Consider the following 18,419-nt stretch of genomic DNA (forward strand, 5'->3'; position numbering starts at 1 on the left):
TTCTTTAAAGATAACGTACTTATTGGAGAGACTATATCACTATTCTCTGAGTTATCCATGTAGGTATAGCCTCCAAATAACATAAGTCTTTTAAATGCATACTAACTGTGTAGAGAAGAAGAGGAGTTGTAATAAATCAATTAATAAACACTTCAGGCTACCAAATGAGGGTTAGTTTGGAGAGGAGAGAGACATGCTATTAAGTTAGATAATTATTTTTTGTTTTACCCCTAATTAATTCATCAGTGTAATCATTTACTGCTGGTTTTAATATTGGATTGATAACCTATAATTTATTCGATCAAGCAGTATAATTTTATTGTGATTCTGCTAAATGCTAGCTATAGTTTTAGGTATTGGGGGTATGAAAAATTTAGTTTTCTTAAAAACAGCCTGTCAGAGGAGATGGACAAGTTTAAAATTTTTCCTAAAATATAATATGGGTTAAAATAAAAATTATTTTCTCAAATAGTGATGTCAGTATTAAATGAAGTATAAATTATGTGCTAAATTCTCTTTGAAAAACAGGTGGTTTAACTTTGAAAGTAAAAACTAAGTTTAAATTTAAGTAAATTATTCCATTTAAGCAATATCTTTTTTGGCATACTAAAATAGACTGAAGTTATGATTCAACTATTAAAAAAATGAAATTTTAAATAAAATACTTTGTCATAATGTGGATACAGATGTATTTGTAAAAAAATAATACAAGAGATTCTGTGCCTTGCCTAGTTTCTCTCAGTGATATCATCTTGAAACCTGTAGTACAATAGGACAATCAGGATATTGACACTGATATAGTCAAGGTACTGAAGAGTCTATCATCACAAGGATACTTACTGTTGCTCTTTTAAAGGCATACTCACCTCCCAAATCCCTATCTCTCACGCCTGGCAACCACTAATCTCTTCTCTGTGTCTATAATTGTACCCTTTCAAGAATGTTTTATAAATGGAATTATACAGTATTTGAGCATTTAGAAGTGGCTTTTTTCACTCCACACTATTATCTGGAAATTGATCCAATTTGTTGTGTTTATTAATAGTACATTTGTTATTATTGCCGGGTAGTATTCCATGGTATGTATTGTGTAAGCTTTCACCTGTTGAAGGGCATCTGTGCTGTTTCCAGTTTGGGGTCATTATGAATAAAGCTACTATGAATATTCAAGTGCAGAATTTTTGTGTGTAGAAATACATTTTTATTTCTCTGTAACCGTGCACAAGAGTACATTTTGCTGGATCATATGGTTGTTGCATGCTTTGTTTTATAAGAAACTTTCAAGTTGTTTCTAGAGTTCCCTTATTATTTTACATTCCTCTCACCAATGTATGAGTACTCCAATTTCTCCACATCCCAACAGCATTTGGTGTTGTTATTATATTTTATTTTAGCTATTTTGATAGGAGTGTAGTGATAGTTCATTGTGATTTTTATTTCCATTGCCCTACTAGCTAATGATATTGAATATCTTTTCATGCACCGATTTGCCATCTATATATCTTCTTTGGAAAAAAATGTCTGTTCATGACTTTGCCTGTTTTCTAATTAGATTTTTTTTTACTGTTAACTTTTGAGAGTTCTTTATATATTCTTGATATGAGTCCTTTCTCAGATAATATGGTTTGCAAATATTTTCTCTCAGTCTGTAGATTGTCATTTCATCCTTTAGAATGAAGTTTCTCAGAATAATTTTTAAAAATTTTAATGAGGACCAACTTATTAAGTTTTATGCATAAGGACTGTAATTTTGGAGTCAAGTCTGAGAAATCTTTGCCTAGCACAAGATCCAAAAGATTTTCTCTAGGCATGAATGATTCAGGAAAAGCTATTATTCTGGGACCTGTGTCATGTCCATCTAATTTCGTAAGGTGCCTAGCAAAGTTAAGAATAGTTAGTATTTAAGGTGAATTATGGGGCACCAAAAGCCTACTGTACCCTATGTTTTTTTGATATTGTTATTTTACGTTAAATATATCTGTATATATTTAAGGTAAATATTATATATATATATATATATTTGTATAAAGAGAGGGAGAGCATCATCGCTGAAAATCAAGCATTCTATGGGCAGATCAACACACCTAAGGCATTAATTGAAAAATTGAATTAGTTAAGCAAATTTCTGAGAATATGGACCAAAACCAAATACATCTGATAATTTGATAAAATGGAGGCAGATAGGTGGGAGATTCATCACTAAAGATATGGAACATTCCATTGATAATACATGCATGTTTTAATTCTTCTTAATATAAGGCAGAGAAGTTAACTTTAAAACATTTTATATCCTGCAGATCAAGTAAATCTATTTTCTCCTTAATTTTATTAGTACATCAATATATTAAATTACATTTCACTGTATTATTTTCCTGCTTTTAACGAGAATATCTCTCATGTTTAATCGTTAAACATTATTTTCATCTTTGATTTGAGATAGACCATTTGTATGCTGTTCATAGTATAATGGCATGACTTAAAACTCAAGAATGGATATATAATTTTATTGAATATCTTTTTGGAATATATAAACTTGTTTTCTTCATACATGATTTCATATAGTACAGCATTTCCTAAAACCATGATGACTTTGTAGTCATCCTAAAAGTAATCCTCTGAGATGGAATATAATTATTTTAACACAGTGCTTCAGTTTATTGGTTGGAATTTGTTTCACGATTGTTACTTCTATACATGTAACGTTAGTCTGAAGTTTCTTTTCCCTGTGCAGTTTTTTTAATAGTTTCTGCTGACAGTTTTATTGTAGCTTCACATAATTAATATAAAATTTATTTATTAAAATACTTTAGAAGGATCAAAGTTTTGTTTGTTTTTTGTTTAAATTCATCAAAGCCCAGATGTAACTTACTCATGAAACTACTCTGGAGGTATACTATCTTAATATAAGAATTATAATATATTCTAATTTTTCTTTATGATAACTGATTTATTCAAATTTATTAATAATTCTATGTTAAATTTTGTTAGTGTTTGATTTTGTGAATTTAAACATTTTAGTGCCAAATTTTACATTTTGCATATTTTATTTTATTAATGTATCCTCATAAAACTCTAAATGTAATTTTATCATCATTCTAATTATTATAGTTTTTCAAGTGGACTTCACATTTAGCATTTTATTATCAAAATATAGCTTACTGCATTATAGAAAAAATTGCCATTGTCATTTATGATATATTGAGTTTTTGATTTGTCCAGTGCATAATTTATTTTTAAAGTAATTTTTAATTATCTATAATAAATGAAATGCCCTGTTTACATTGCCCCAAATTTAGTTCATTTTAATTAATAGAATAATCTTGTGTATTTAAATTTTAGCTACATTTTTAGTCTTCTATTGACTATAAATAATATCAATTCTTATCTGTTTTATAACTCTTGTGTTCTCTTGGATTACACAGATCATACCTTTGTTTTTTAATATTTTCAACTTTAATTATATCTTTAATTTTGAGTAACATGTCAATAGATTCCATAATTTTTTAAAAGTATTTTTCTCTAGGAATCTTACATGAGTGGTGTGGCAGACATTCTTTGTTGCTTATAAATATCTGTATATTCTTTCTTCCATCTAAGTAAAGAAAATATTTAGTAGGTAGGTATACTTGGTACTTTGTCCAGTCTCCTCTTTTTCTCTGAATTTTGGATATAGTGTCTGAAAGTGGAATAGCCATCTTGCAACCAGAAGGACTACAATAGCTTCTATGGATCACGAATTTGGGCATGACTTAGTTGGGTGCCTGTATTCAAAGTTTCTCATGAGATCGTGATCACAGAGTTAACCTGGACTGTGTTCTCATTCAGAGGCTCAAATGAGGGAGGATCCACTTCTGCGTTTACTCATGTTGTTGAACTAAAGGCCTTAGTTTCTCACTGACTCTTCCTCATCATGTGTGCTTCTCCATCAGAAAACTCTCAACATGACAGCTGGCTCACTTCAGAGTGAACGAGAGAAAATTCTCAGATGGAAGCCAGTCTTTTCGTAATCTTATTTCAGAAGTGGTATCACCTCATCTCAGTGACATTCCATTCACTACAAGTCAGTAAGCCTGACCCACACTCAAGGGGAGGAGATGAAACAAATATACAAATTCTAGGAAGCCACCTTAGAAGGTGTATCTGAAAAATTGATACTTCAAGCTTAGAATGACAAAGTGTCATTCCTCTACTCATAAGGGGAAAACATTTCAAATTACCAATTATCTATATCATTAGGTTCTCTCATAATTGCCATCAAGAAGTTTATAGATTCATGCTACCAAGATCACTTTACATTGGTCTCTTTGGATCTTTGAGAATGTTTGAAGGATCATTAACTTAGTCCCTGATGGTATCAACAAGCAGCTGCATCGGTTCTGACTTTCTACTTCTGGAATTATTGTTATGTGATCCCTAGTCCTGTACTCCTCTGGTCCCCCCAAAAAAGGGAAAAATAATTTAATAGGCTTATTGAACCTCTGTAGTCAGCCCGAAGTCAGTCAGTATATGCAATGCTGAAATGATATGGGTGGCATATTCTCTGAGTTTTCCTATGACTGAAAGCATGATACATTACACTAACTAGATGTGCTTCTTTCTTTCTTTCTCTTTTCCTCTCTTCCTCTCCTCCCTTTTCTGCTTACTCTGTTTTTCATAAGTCTTATTCATCATTTTGTATAAAGTCTGTGAGAATTGCTTAAATAGATTTCTTTAGTACCTTGACTTGATTTTCTACGGTATTAAAACTACTGTTTAATATCTCTGCAAATTGTTTGACAGAATGTGTTTGTGTTTTTTCTCTGCAAGTGCTTCTACCAAAGTATTCATCTGAAATTATTCCTTTTTTTTTTTTTTTTTACAAATGTGATGTATTTTCAAATTATATGAAGAGTAAAAATTAAAATGTTAATATCTTTTTCCTCATTTGGGGGTGTACTATCTTTCTTAGGGATCAAATTTGTTTGGTTTTTAAGAAGAAAAGACTTGTGATGTATTAATTGACTGGCTTTTTTTTTAAAAAAGATAGAGGTTTATATTTATTCATGTTCGGGATCACAATTGATTCTTTTAGACACTGTAGATGTTTTAGGTACATAAATTGAGGATACTATTGTGTATCAGGGAGATTCACTGCTTTTACAACAGCTTCTTGTTTCAGTGAGGGCTTTCATGTGCTCTTGCACATTGTATTATTTTCCTATGGCTGCTGCAACAAATTACCACAAACCTGGTGGTTTAAAAACAGAAATTTATTCTTTTAGAGTTCTAGAGGCCAGAAACTGTCTGAAGTCAGTGTCACTGGGCTGAAATCAAGGTATCAACAGGGCTGCACTTTCTCCAGAGGCTTTAGGGCAGAGACTATTCACTGCTTCCTTCACCTTCTGGTGCTTGCTGGCATTCCTTGGTTTGTGAGCATATTTTCCCAATTTCTGCCTCCAAGATCACATTGCCTTCTCCTCTTGTGTGTGTTAATTCTCCTTCTGTCACCCTCTTATAAGGACTTGTGATTGCACATAGGCCCACCAATAATCTAGGAATACTTTAATAGCTCAAGATACTTAATTTAATCACTTCTGCAGTCTTTACCATATAAGGTGACATTCACAGGTTCCAGGAATTAGGACATGGGTGTAACCTTGGGAGCCATTATTTAGCCTACTACAGACACTGCAGCCTTTTCCCTAATATGCTCATTAGTACTCTGCTTTATTTACCATGTCTTTTCTATTCAAAATAGTTCCCAATTGCAACCACTGGTGGGCTCCTAAAGTTGTATGATTCTCTTGCAACCTCCTTTTACTACTGCCTCATAGCCTTTCTTTACTTACAACAAATGCTGTTTTGCACTTAGAGGCTCAAATTATTTTTCTGGGAAACCTCATCTGTTTATTTCCCAGTGCAGCTTTCCTTCACATGGTTTAAATTTCAAATTGGATGATCATTCATTCTTTTAAAAATACACATTGACACTATCAGAACTATGCTTGTTCTTGATCTTACTCATATTCTATTTTACAAAAGTTTATCAAGGTTTGTGCCTGCTAATTAAAGCCCCTCATGATTTCCACTGATGGAAGTTATACAAAAAAGGCTTACCTCTATTTGAATTATTTTTTGGTCATTTTACTGTTACGTATAAAGAGAAGAAAGCTGAATGCAAAACTGTATATCATCATCCTTGAAACAGAAGAATGATCCATTTATTGAAATAGGAAAACATAATTCATAAGCATATCAAATATGAGACTAAGCCCACAATAGTGACCTGAGAATTTTTGCTTATGGAAACTATTTTAATGATTACATATATTTTTAAGTTAAATTTCTATTTTGAATTATTTTAGATTTACAAAACAATTACAAAGATAGTACAGAAAGTTTTCATATATGCTTTACCCAATTTCCCCTTGTTGCTAACATCTTACATTTCCATGGTACATTTATCAAATTAAGAAACCAGTGTTGATATATTATTATTAACTAAACTTTGGACTTTTTTGGATTTCATGGCTTTTTCATGAGTGTCCTCTTTCCATTCCAGGGTCCAGATCAGTTTGCTGTTTTGCATTTGGTTGCCATGTCTACCTCAACTTCTCTGGTATAGGACGTATAGGACAACCTCTTGTCTTGCATTATTTTGTATAACCTTAATAGTCTTCAGGAGTACTCTGATGCCTAGGCTGGAATGGTGCCATCTCGGCTTATTGCAGTGTCCACCTCCCGGATTCAAGTGATTCTCCTGCCTCAGCCTCCTGAGTAGCTGAGACTACAGGCACGCACCACCATGCCCGGTTATTTTTTTATTTTTATGTTTTTGTATTTTTACTAGAGACAGGTTTCACCATGTTGGCCAGGCTGGTCTCAAACTCCTGACCTCAGGTGATCCTGCCTCAGCCTCCCAAAGTGCTGGGATTATAGGTGTGAGTCACCTCACTCAGCCTGTTTTTGTTTGCTTGTTTTTAATTATTAGACTGGGTTTATTGTTTTGTCTTAGAATATGATCAAGATAAAGATCCCTTCATGTTACATTATATCAGACATTCTATAATGTCCACATGAAATCTCAGGTAATGTTAATCTCCTTCACTAGGTGAAATTGTCAGCCAGATTTCTCTACTGTAAAGTTACTTTATCCCTTTTTTTTTTTTTTTCTTTTTTACTAGTTCTTCAGAAGTAGTAAGTGTCTAACTCTGGCCCACATATGGAGAGAGTTAAACTCCACTTCCTAGAGTGGAAGAATATCTACAGATGTTATTTAAAATTATTCAGTAAGAAAGATTTTTCTGCCACTAAATTTATGAATTTATTCAATTATTTATTTATATGATCCTGAACTCATGCATATTTATCTTTTACTTTGGGTTATATTTTTTCTATATTTAGAATATATTTTACTATGTGTTTTTAAAATATTTTTCTCACATTATTTCCGTTTTGGACATTAGCAGCTCTTTCAGGTTGCTTTCTGTGCCCACTTGACATTCACTCAACATTTCTGTATTCTTTTGCTTTTCAAGAACTTTCTTACTTTTTGGCACTGAAAGGTATTGTAGACTCATCTTGCATTTTTTTTCTACTGTAATATGTTTTGGGCCTTTCCTCACCCAAATCTTGTCTTGAATTCCCACATGTTGGAGGGACCTAGTGGGAGGAAATCAGATCATGGGGGGTCAGGACTTCCCCTTGCTGTTCTCGTGATAGTGAATAAGTCTCATGAGATCTGATGGTTTCCCTGAACAAGCTGTCTTGTCTGCTGCCATGAGAGATGTGCCTTTCACCTTCTGCCATGATTGTGAGGCCTCTCCAGCCACATGGAACTGTAAGTCCAATAAACCTCTCTTTTTTGTTAATTGCACAGTTTTCAGTATGTTTTTAACAGCACAGTGAAAATGGACTAATACTGCATGCCTAGAATCAACTACATCTCCACTGAACTGTGGTTTCCTTTACTGAAGAATGACATTTAGAGATAAAGATATAGGCACTGTGCTCATTGCTACTGGGGTATCAATGCTAACCATGTATACTAGTTTGTTAGGGCTGCCATAACAAAGCACTGTAGACTGATGGCTTAAACAACAAAAATGTATTTTCTCACACTTTTGAGAAAATAAAACTAAGGCTAAAGGGCCAACATCAAAGTGTCGGCAGGTTTGGTTTCTCCTGAGAACTCTCTCCTTGGCTTGCAGATGATCACTTTCTTTACTGTTTCCTCCCATGGTCTCCCCTCTGCATGCACATCCCTGTGGTCCAAATTTCCTCTTCTTATGATGCCATTCAATTGATTAGACCTACTCTGATGGCTTCAGTAAGGTAGTGGGAGTTAGAACTTCAGCAGATGAACTTCGGCGGGGGGGACATAATTCAGCCCATAACACTATTTGCACACATGTATCTATAATTAAATTTGTATCTGTTCATTGCTGTGCATATCTGAACCACCCAGATGTCTTCCTGAGCCCTCCCTTCCCTCATGTAAACTCACATATGTGAGCTAAAAGTAGGAGTGCTAAGTAAGTGTCGTAAGTTATAATCCATGCTATAGAGTACATTAAATTTAGTAAGTAAAGTGATTAAAATCTTAATGAATAATATTTACTGTCAGTGTATTTGTGATGCAGGGTATTTGGGAACCATCTTTTTAAAAGTGTACACTTATTTTTACCAATTTTGTATTGATTATGCATGATTTACTTGTAAGTGTTGAAGACTTGAAATACTTATATTAATATTCCAAAGAGATTTACATAAATATCAGGGTAATTCTATAAACCTCCAGGAGGCATTCATTGAAAAACCTAAAGAAATACAGAAACGGTGCCTTAAAATTTTCCCTGCATATATACTGAAAGTAGTCATTATTAAGCTAATACTTTATGAAGTTTGGATAAATATTTTAATCATTATTATTCTAGGCTAGAGAAATAATTATTTTAAAAATAATTTAACTAAATACATTTTATATTTTCCAGGAATAGGAATTATGTTTTTAAGAAAAAAAATACATTGTCTCAATACTTTTCTTTTTAGCTCGTGAATAAAAAATTTTTAGTTTAAATTAATTCCCTTTTTTGACACAGATTATAGCTACATACAAAATCGGGAAGCAGGCCAACATTTGGTGTTTCCATTCTATTTCTGCATCTGCCTACTTTTTTCCCCTTTCAGACTCCCCATCTCCTCTGGTAACCAGTGAACTTATATTTGTTCATCTCCACTTGAGAAACATTTCCTAAAGATATATCTTGATAAAAAATTAATGCTTAAGACTGAGGAGTACAAGAACAGTGTTCTATTCCCACTGCATTAAAAAACTATGGTTTAAACCAAAAAAAAAAAAAAAAGGAAAGAAGTAGGTTTTCTTTTTTTTTTCTTTCTATAGCAGAAGTTGGTGAATAGATAGAATAATATATGTACAAATTTAGCTTAACACTGAGGAGTACTAGGAACAGCATATTATCCCCAACTCATTAGAAAACTATGGATTAAAGCAAAAAAAGTTGGAAAGAAGTAGGTTTTCATTTTTTTTTCTTTCCATGGCAGAAGTTGGTGAATAGAAAAAGATATATACTAATTTAGCATATACTCTGGTTAGTCACAATACCAGGGATTTTTCATATTCTTTTACTTGGCCATTATGAGTTGAACAGTGCCCCCTACAAATTCATGTCTATCCCAAACCTGCTAATATGACTTTACTTAGAAATAGGGTTTTTTGCATATATAATCAAATTAAGGTGAGTTCATATTGGAGTAAGGTGGGCCCTAAATTCAATGTGAATGGTGGCCTTATAAAATGAAGGAAATTTAGACAAAGGGAAATGGGTATACAGAGAGAAGAATGCCATGTAATCATGGAGGCAGAAACTGGAGTTAAACTGGTACAAGCCAAGAAACACCAAAAATTGCTAACAATCGCCAAAAGCTAGAGGAGGCATTTTGGTTATGACAGTTCTAAGAAACCATTACAATGGCTGTTTCACCATCCTGACCAAAGAGGATTCAGAGATGGAAAACTGAGTTTTGAGAGATTAAATAATATGTTCTAAATTATATAATTTTGTAAGAAGTGAGACTATAACTTAAATTGAAACTTTGTTTCAGAAAAAATTTCATGCTACTACCATTATCCAAACTAGTGGATCTTTTTAAGAATATATAAGATATAGAGAGAGCTAATTTATTCCTAGAACTTCTCTGAATTTGCAGTTCACCCAGCATACACGTTCATATATATACATACACTCTCAAACATGTCACTTTATATTTAATAGTGATAGTTTAATTAGCCTTTTTAAAAGACCAGCATTTATAATCACAAAGCAAATCATTAAGGTAACCCAGAATATAAGAAGACTAACAATATATGACATATGTAATAGATTTTTGGATGGAGTAAACAGTTGGTATAAAAAGAAGTATGGTTACTGTCAAAATGAAGTCATAAACAGGGGAGCAGAGCTAATGTGTTTGATTCATGTTACTATATAATTGATTTCAGTGTATAGTGGATCAGTTGGCATTTCTGACCTTTTTAAGCAACAACTTTCTTGGTAAGAGAAAGAATAAAGAAAGGTAAAATATTTAAGCCAAAATTAAAGAGGTGACAAGCACTCTCAGTAAAATCTTGTTACAATCTGGCAATGACCTCTGAGCAGTGCTTTTTATATGTTAAGTACTCAGTAAGACAGTGTTTGATAATTTAATGACCAAAGGTCATGGTTCGTATGGAGTATCCAACTCTAAATTAAAGGAAGACTTTACTGTTTTATTGTTGAAAATTAATCCATGTATAAGACGTCTACAAATATTTGCCTCCTGGTATGTTGTCTGTTCTTTTTCTGCTCTAATTCCCTCATGGTATTTCTATGTAAAAACCACTGATCTGAAAGATCCATAGGGTTAATACCATTCAGGCACCACTAAAAGAAATTGGACACTGTTACTCTCTTGTTTATTTCATAAATGATGAGACAACAGTCAACAAGAAACAATCTCTAGTGTATACTGAATTCTCAGATATATTGCAAGTGAAGAATGACATACAATAAGTTACAGCTACTAAACAGATAAGAGATTGCAGAGTATTTCTTTCCAGGACAGGTTCCTCTTCTACTCCTGTCCTTTATTCATGGGTTCCGGGCCTGCTCCTGCTTGCCTCTCAGTTTTCCTGAGCGTCTCCTTTCTCCTTGCCCTAGGGCACAGTACCTGCCCAAAGCCCAAGAATTGGTTGATTATTTTTGTACTCCATTATGAGATTCTGTTATGAGACGTGTCCTTTGTGTCTTTTTTAAAGAATGCTGGTTAACATGATTGTCACTATAGAAAACATTAGAGCAGAGTGATTAAGAATTTAGTTTCTGGAGTCAAACAGGTGGGATTTAAACACGTGCTCTAAAAAATTACTAGTTGTTTGCCTTTTCCTTATGTATCCCCTTTGTACTCTACACTTCATTTTCTTTATATTCTGTAATGATACATTCATGATGACTAAATTTGATGTATTTCATCAAGTGCTTAATTTAGACATGTAGTAAGTATGCAAAAATCTTAGCTTGTTTATTCTTTTTCTTCAAAAACGTCTCCACATTCACACACACATACTCCCTACTACCTATGCAACAAGGCAGTCATGCAATAAATTGACAAAACATTGCTTCATGTTTGGACTGTGCAGTTTAAAATAACATCATAGTGTTTCATCACTATGACCGTTGGATCCGCACAAATATTAGCTCATTTTCTTTTGAGCTTCGCTCATCCAGTGGCTAAAAATCATGGAATACAGCATCTGAAAACATGAATTATAGTTGCTTCAGCAAATAAAACACAAACTCTATAAGATGAGAAGTAAAACGATCACGATTTATTAGAATAAAGTGACTGAATGACTGTAAATATATAAGCGGTTGCTCATGGAAGTGTATAAGGTGATTGGCAAGAAATTGATGCACATAGATATGTGGAGAAAAAGAAAACTAATATTGAATGGTCAGCTATTATTTACATGATGTTTTCACAAATAGTATCTCATATAGATAATATAAATATTACAACAATCTTGTAAATTAGCAAATATAATTTTTTCATGGTAGAGAAAAGGAAATAGGCTTAGAAAAGTTCTGCATACCACGTAGATAATAAAGAAAGGATTGTAATTTAAGCATAGGTGTCTGTGTCACCAAAACACACGCTGTCAATTAAAAGGGGGAAAAATACTGGTATATATAAGGGAGTAAAATGTCTCAGTGGCTGAAACTTCTAGAAAGAAAAAGATTTTCCGTAGTATGTGGAATTCACGGCTTAAGAACATAAAATCCCATGGACAGTAATTACTGAAGATTCCTGTCAATAACATTGGGGATTTGTCAGAAAATAGGTAAGGACATTTAGAAGGGGCAAGCATCAATATAATCTTTTTTGGGGGAGCAGTGGGCACAAAAGGAGAAATATTTAAGGGATTCTGAGGAAAGAACCAAAGAAAAAGCATTAATGAGTATTGTGGGTTTGTGTTGGGATGGCAAAATGGAAGTCTCAAAGGTAAGTTATAGAAACACTGTCAGTGAAAAGAATAGTATGTCAAAAGCATGTAATTGTGGAGTAGCATTATATATTTACAGAACTATAAGAATGTTCTTATTGCTATAACAGAAAAGTGAGAAAAAAACACTATGAGGTTGGGGATAACTTTTAAAAACATGTTAATTCTGAATGTAAAAACATATTTGTTATGAGTTTAGAATGATAATTTGATTTGGTAATATCAGTGATTCATCCTTAAATTTATCTATAAAATTAGTCATCTCTTGCTTACTTTTTTGTTTATAAGCAAATAGTAGTTGCTACAGAATTCTGAATGCCTCTTTGGGTCATGCTTAAAACAAATAAGCTAGCAATTTAGCAATCAGGTTAGGTGGACAGTTTTATTTCTTTAAGAGAAACATTTTTTTTTAATCAAAAGAAAGATGAACTATTGTAACAAGAAAAGCTTCATGTTTGATGGTATAGAGTTAAGAAAAACTGAAATTTTACTTATAGTGTCAGAGTGATTTGACTGAAAGAGGAGATTGGAGGCAATGTGGTGTTATAGGGCACACGTCTAAGATACATGCAAAATCTCTCACCAGTTAAGTCCGCCCCTCCCTGTGCCCTGTTTCTTATTCAAAGGGAACAGTGAATTAGCCAGCAAGAACCTTTCCAGTCCCTTTTTGTGGCAGTAGCAGGTGAGGCAGAGGGCTGATTTTCATCAAGACCAAGACCTTTCTACAGCGATGAGAATGGAATAATAAATTAGGATTGGTCCACTAGTATTAGGAGCAGTAGGGAAGTTACCTTTTAGATCTAAAAGTACACACAAAAAATCAAGTTGATCAGAATGTGAGTTCTCTATATACCAACAATCTAGTGAGACTAAGTAGTAAATATAAACAGTTTTTGGCAAAAAAAAAAAAAAAAAAAGCCCAGCGCAATCTACTTTTCTTGCTTACAATGGCAAAGCCTTGCAAACTCACTATAATGGTGGAGGAGGACAGCTTTCTTCTTTACCCAGACACTTACAGAGTCGTGTTTTAAAACACATTCATAATGACAAGTATGACAAATCATTTAAAAATATATTTTTTGTTTTATACAGTTCTATTAGATGTTGTTAAATTAAAATAATTAATATGTCCTTTATAAGAAGGACAAATATATGAAAAACCACTGGAATAAAAACTTCACATTATGCTATGTTATTAATTCTGTTTTATTATTACATAGAGTAATCGCTTTGGAAAAATATTAAAGACATTGTATTACCACCTGTGGTTCAAACTGAATTTTGTGATTCATACTTGATTTTGTTTTAAATTTAAAATCAATAAAAACTACAAACATTTAAATAAAAGGATAGATGAGGGAGGGCCTTGCATAGACTTAATTCTAGAATAAACTTTGTTAAAAAATAAAAAGTTATTATGTCACATTAATACTAATTATATACTTAAAATATGTTAATTTAAATAGTTAATAGTGATTGGAAGAGTTTTATTTTTAAGCAACATGACTAGATTGGTTTTTATAATGAAGATTTGACAGTAGAAATATGTAGAGATAGTTAGACTGGAGAACAGGATCACCAGTCGGGTAGCTTCAGAAATTATGCCATGATATGAAAATTAACTGAATTATACCTTGGGTGTTTGTCTGTTTGTACTATTTATAAGCTACGGATATTTCAGCGCATAAGCCAGGAACCTCCTTGAGGTCTGGGATTTTACTTGCTTTTATCATTAAGGGCATAAATGGCACAAAGTAGATGTAAGTACATCTGTTAGTTTTTTACTTTCCCTCTCTATTCACCTTTTCCTTTGAAAATCATAGCCCAGATTACTTGTGGGTATTTATGTTCTTCTCTCTTATGTTTCTGATGAATTAGCTTGATCCCTAAGCCTGAAGACATGAAGGAGGAGCAAGTATGGGTACACAGATTTGGGAATATCAGAGTATAACCACCACAATTTGTTATGTAATCAGAGTCAAGGAGTGCATAGAGATATTGCTGTGACTTCTAGGAGACATAATTACACTATTTTCCTCTAGAATTAAAATGGAACCTGAGAGTATATAATATACGTAACATAAAAAGTTATCTTTTACTGTGCTAAGAGTGTTTGCACAAAAATAGAGTCTACCTGAAAGAAAAGGGTTTAATATGTGAAGAGAAATAATTCTGGTAACATTGTTAGATGTCTTGGATCTGATTTTGCATACAGTCTGCCCTACTGAACTTCAGTTACACTTCCTTAAGTGAATCTGAGTTGGATTTTCTGTTACTAGCGTCTTAGCTGATATAAAGTTAGGCAATTCACTTGTGTTCAGTGAGTGTTGAATTAATAAAAAAAAAATTGCTTTGGAGACTAGAGAGTTGCATTCTTAAATGATTAAGTTACAGTACAGAAATATTTAACTTAGTGTTGATGGGTCTGCACATACTTCTAATAGTTTGCTGCATGCTCTCCCCCTTCAACTATATGCAAAATTTCGAGAGGGCATGCTTATTTGCATTTCTCTGGGGTGAGGGAACAACATTTTCATCAGGCTTAAAGAATTATCTGACTTGTAACATTGGAAGGAAAATGAAATGCAGAAAACTATAAATAAGAAATTATCAGCATTTGCATGATACGTATTTATAATCTAAATGACTGTTAAAAACAATTTTCAAACATTTTTTAAATTTGATTGCTAGAAGATATATTAAATACCATCTTACATATTTAACCTAATTTCAAAGTAAGACCCTTTAAAATATGTTGATTTTTATTTTGAAATAAAAGATAACCAGACTAAATTGACTTTGGATTATTACCAAATCAATTATCCCTTAGATTAGATAACACTGACACTTACATTTGTGGTGACATATTGACCACCAGCTTTCTACAGATATAGACACACTTTTTGAAATAGCAACAAAGATCAAACTGAAAAATTTGATATATAGTAATAAATTTCAGTAACAAATTTAAATTTAATTTAAATTTAAGTTTGATCTAAACATATTTTTCACAGTTATGAAATATGTTTCTCATTATCACTGTGACTGTGTCTTATTTTGTACCTAAATAATTTTTGCCACAGTAATTTTCACATGATAGATATGCCACCTGTTTATCTTAATATGTTAGTTTGCATAGGACTACTTTGGATATGGATTTTTGTCACTAACTTGATTTTGGTTAATACAAACTGCCACTGGAATGTTTATAATTAGGATTCTTCTTCATTGCTATTTCACAATATCTGTTTTCAGTTCCGACAAAGACTTTTTGTGTTACTCTGTTTTCCATGATGCTGATAAAGACATACCAGAGACTTGGTAATTTATATAGGAAAAAAGGTTTAATTGACTTACAGTTCCACATGGCTAAGGAGGCCTCACAATCATGGCAGAAGGTAAGAAGGAGTAAGTCATGTCTTACATTGATGGCAGCAGGCAAAGAGAGAGCTTGTGCAGGGAAACTCCTGTTTTTAAAACCATCAGATCTCATGAGACTTATTCACTATCACAAAAACAGCACAGGAAAGACCCATCCCCATAATTCAGTTGCCTCCCACCGGGTCCCTCCCACAACATAACATGTGGAATTCAAGATGAGGTTTGGGTGGGGACACAGCCAAATCTTACCACTTTTTAACCAAAGAATTTATGTATCTTGAAAAATGCAGTTTGAAGGAGGAAAACACAATTAATAATAAAATATGCAATTTGAAGGCAGAAAAAAATTCTCAGTAATCTTTTTGTCCTTTGGGTGAAAACAGATTGTATTAAAAATTCTACTCAGATTTGAATAACAAATCATTAAGCAATTCCTTTTTGTTTAAATATGTTTTTAGAGTATACTTTTTCAGAGAACATAGTTAAACCTATAACATGGTAGTTTTAATGTGATACGAGAGATAGTTATCCAAGGTTGATTCTATTGTGTAAGTAGTGTTGACTGAAGATCTCTTTTCCTATTCCCCCATTTGTAACAGCTCAAAAATTACTTAAGGTTGGTGGGAGCTAATAAATGAAAATGCCAAGAAAGCCTTTAGAGTATATTAGTTAAATACTTGACTAATACAATGGACACTTTCCAGGGGGTTTTGATAGATTTCGGGGGTCATGCAAACCAAGCAGAGAAATACATGCTTAGAGAAGAAAATAGAAGATTTTAAGTAAATGTATAAAGAGTGATTAGTTCACTTTCATAAACTTTATGAAAATGTATCCATATAACAGTATTACATAGGTAAATTTAACTTTTGGAAAGTGTGGGATTGACTGTGGCTCTGGGAACCTGAACTCTTCTCTCACAGGATCCTGGACCAGTTGAGATAATAAATTTTTCACATCTCGTTATGATTCTAAGGAATTTCCTGCAAATACATCCTTGCTAGGCGATCCAAACATACTGACTACAGCTTAATGGACCAGAAAAGATCACATAGCCCACGCGAGTACAATCACAAGTGTGTATAACAAGAGGAATACTATTAATTTACTGATCCATTTAGATTCTGTCTCAGGAGCTTGAACTAGATAAACACGAAACTTACCAGTGGTCTCGAAGTAGAAAATGAGGTGGGGGGGGGGGGGGGGAAGAGAAAGACTGTGGGCATATCTGAGTTGTGCTAAAAGCAGATTACTAGAACAGGGACAAGAGCATTTACATTGCTAAGTGGTCAATGAAATAACTCAGGAATTAGAGATGAGAGTCCATTTTTCTAAATCATATTCCAGTTTCCATAAGCATTGTTTGTCATGAATTTCCATTATGTCTAACCTTCCATTTACAGAATAGGCATATATCACCAGTTTCATAGGTATTCTGATCATCTCCATCGCTTGAAATTTAATAAAACCAAATACCATTCATGGCGACATTCCACTACCCATTGTGGTTGTGGAATGACAGCAATGACATTTTCCAGAAAGCTGTAATTTCCTTGAGGGAAAGTACTGCACTATCTTCTTTTTCAGTACTTAATACATAGTACCCAATGCATATTTGTAAAATAAATGTGAGAAATAACTGTGTTCTGGATCTGGAAGTTGAAATAGAAAAAAATTATGAAGCCAAAGAAATGAAAACTTGGTATTCATGATAATCAAAATATGTCAGGGCAATTTTGAATAAGAGACATGCATTGAACATTTTCCTTTAACCAATATCTATAGATCTCTGGTTGTGTTACATAATGAAAGAAAATTCAGTATTAAATTGAAAATGCTGTTTAGAACTTCCTTAAGGCCTGCGTATTGAGTATCCTGGAATTAAAGAACAGAATTGTAAAGTTCATGTTTCCTTTCCGTCTGTTGATTTGTTTTCCTCAATTGCTTTTTTTGTTGTCTGTGAGTGAATAAAAAAGACATATTTAATGGATCTTTGTCCTTAACTTGTGGTTTGGTGTTTGCTTGTGTTTGAAGAATCTGGTATTTTCTTTCTAGCCTCTAGAATTATGAGAAATAAATTTCTGTTTTTCAAGTCACCCAATCTATTGTATTCTTGTTATAGCAGTCTGAACTGACCCCATTCACCCCATGAGTACAATTTATTTTAATAAAAAAAAATTATACTCGCTTTGATTTCGAAATTGTGAAATATGGAGACTATTAGGAAAGTTTGGAAAAATGACCCTATTTTATTTAAGACAAATAAATCAATACTCTTCCAGATGTTTTTAATATAGCACAAGTACAAAGAATATATTTATTATTGAAATTTGAGTATTTTAAACTAAACGTATTTCTTGTTATAAGTCTAGCTGTGTACACACATTTGAAAGCTATTTATTTTTCATGACTATTTTTGGTAATATTAGACAGTCTTCTTCCTACCACCACTAGCAGTGATATTTTAAACTACCAATAATGTTGATAGGGTTTGTTC

This window comes from Macaca fascicularis, chromosome 12 (assembly GCF_037993035.2).
Source record: "Macaca fascicularis isolate 582-1 chromosome 12, T2T-MFA8v1.1".
Classification (NCBI taxonomy): Eukaryota; Metazoa; Chordata; class Mammalia; order Primates; family Cercopithecidae; genus Macaca; species Macaca fascicularis.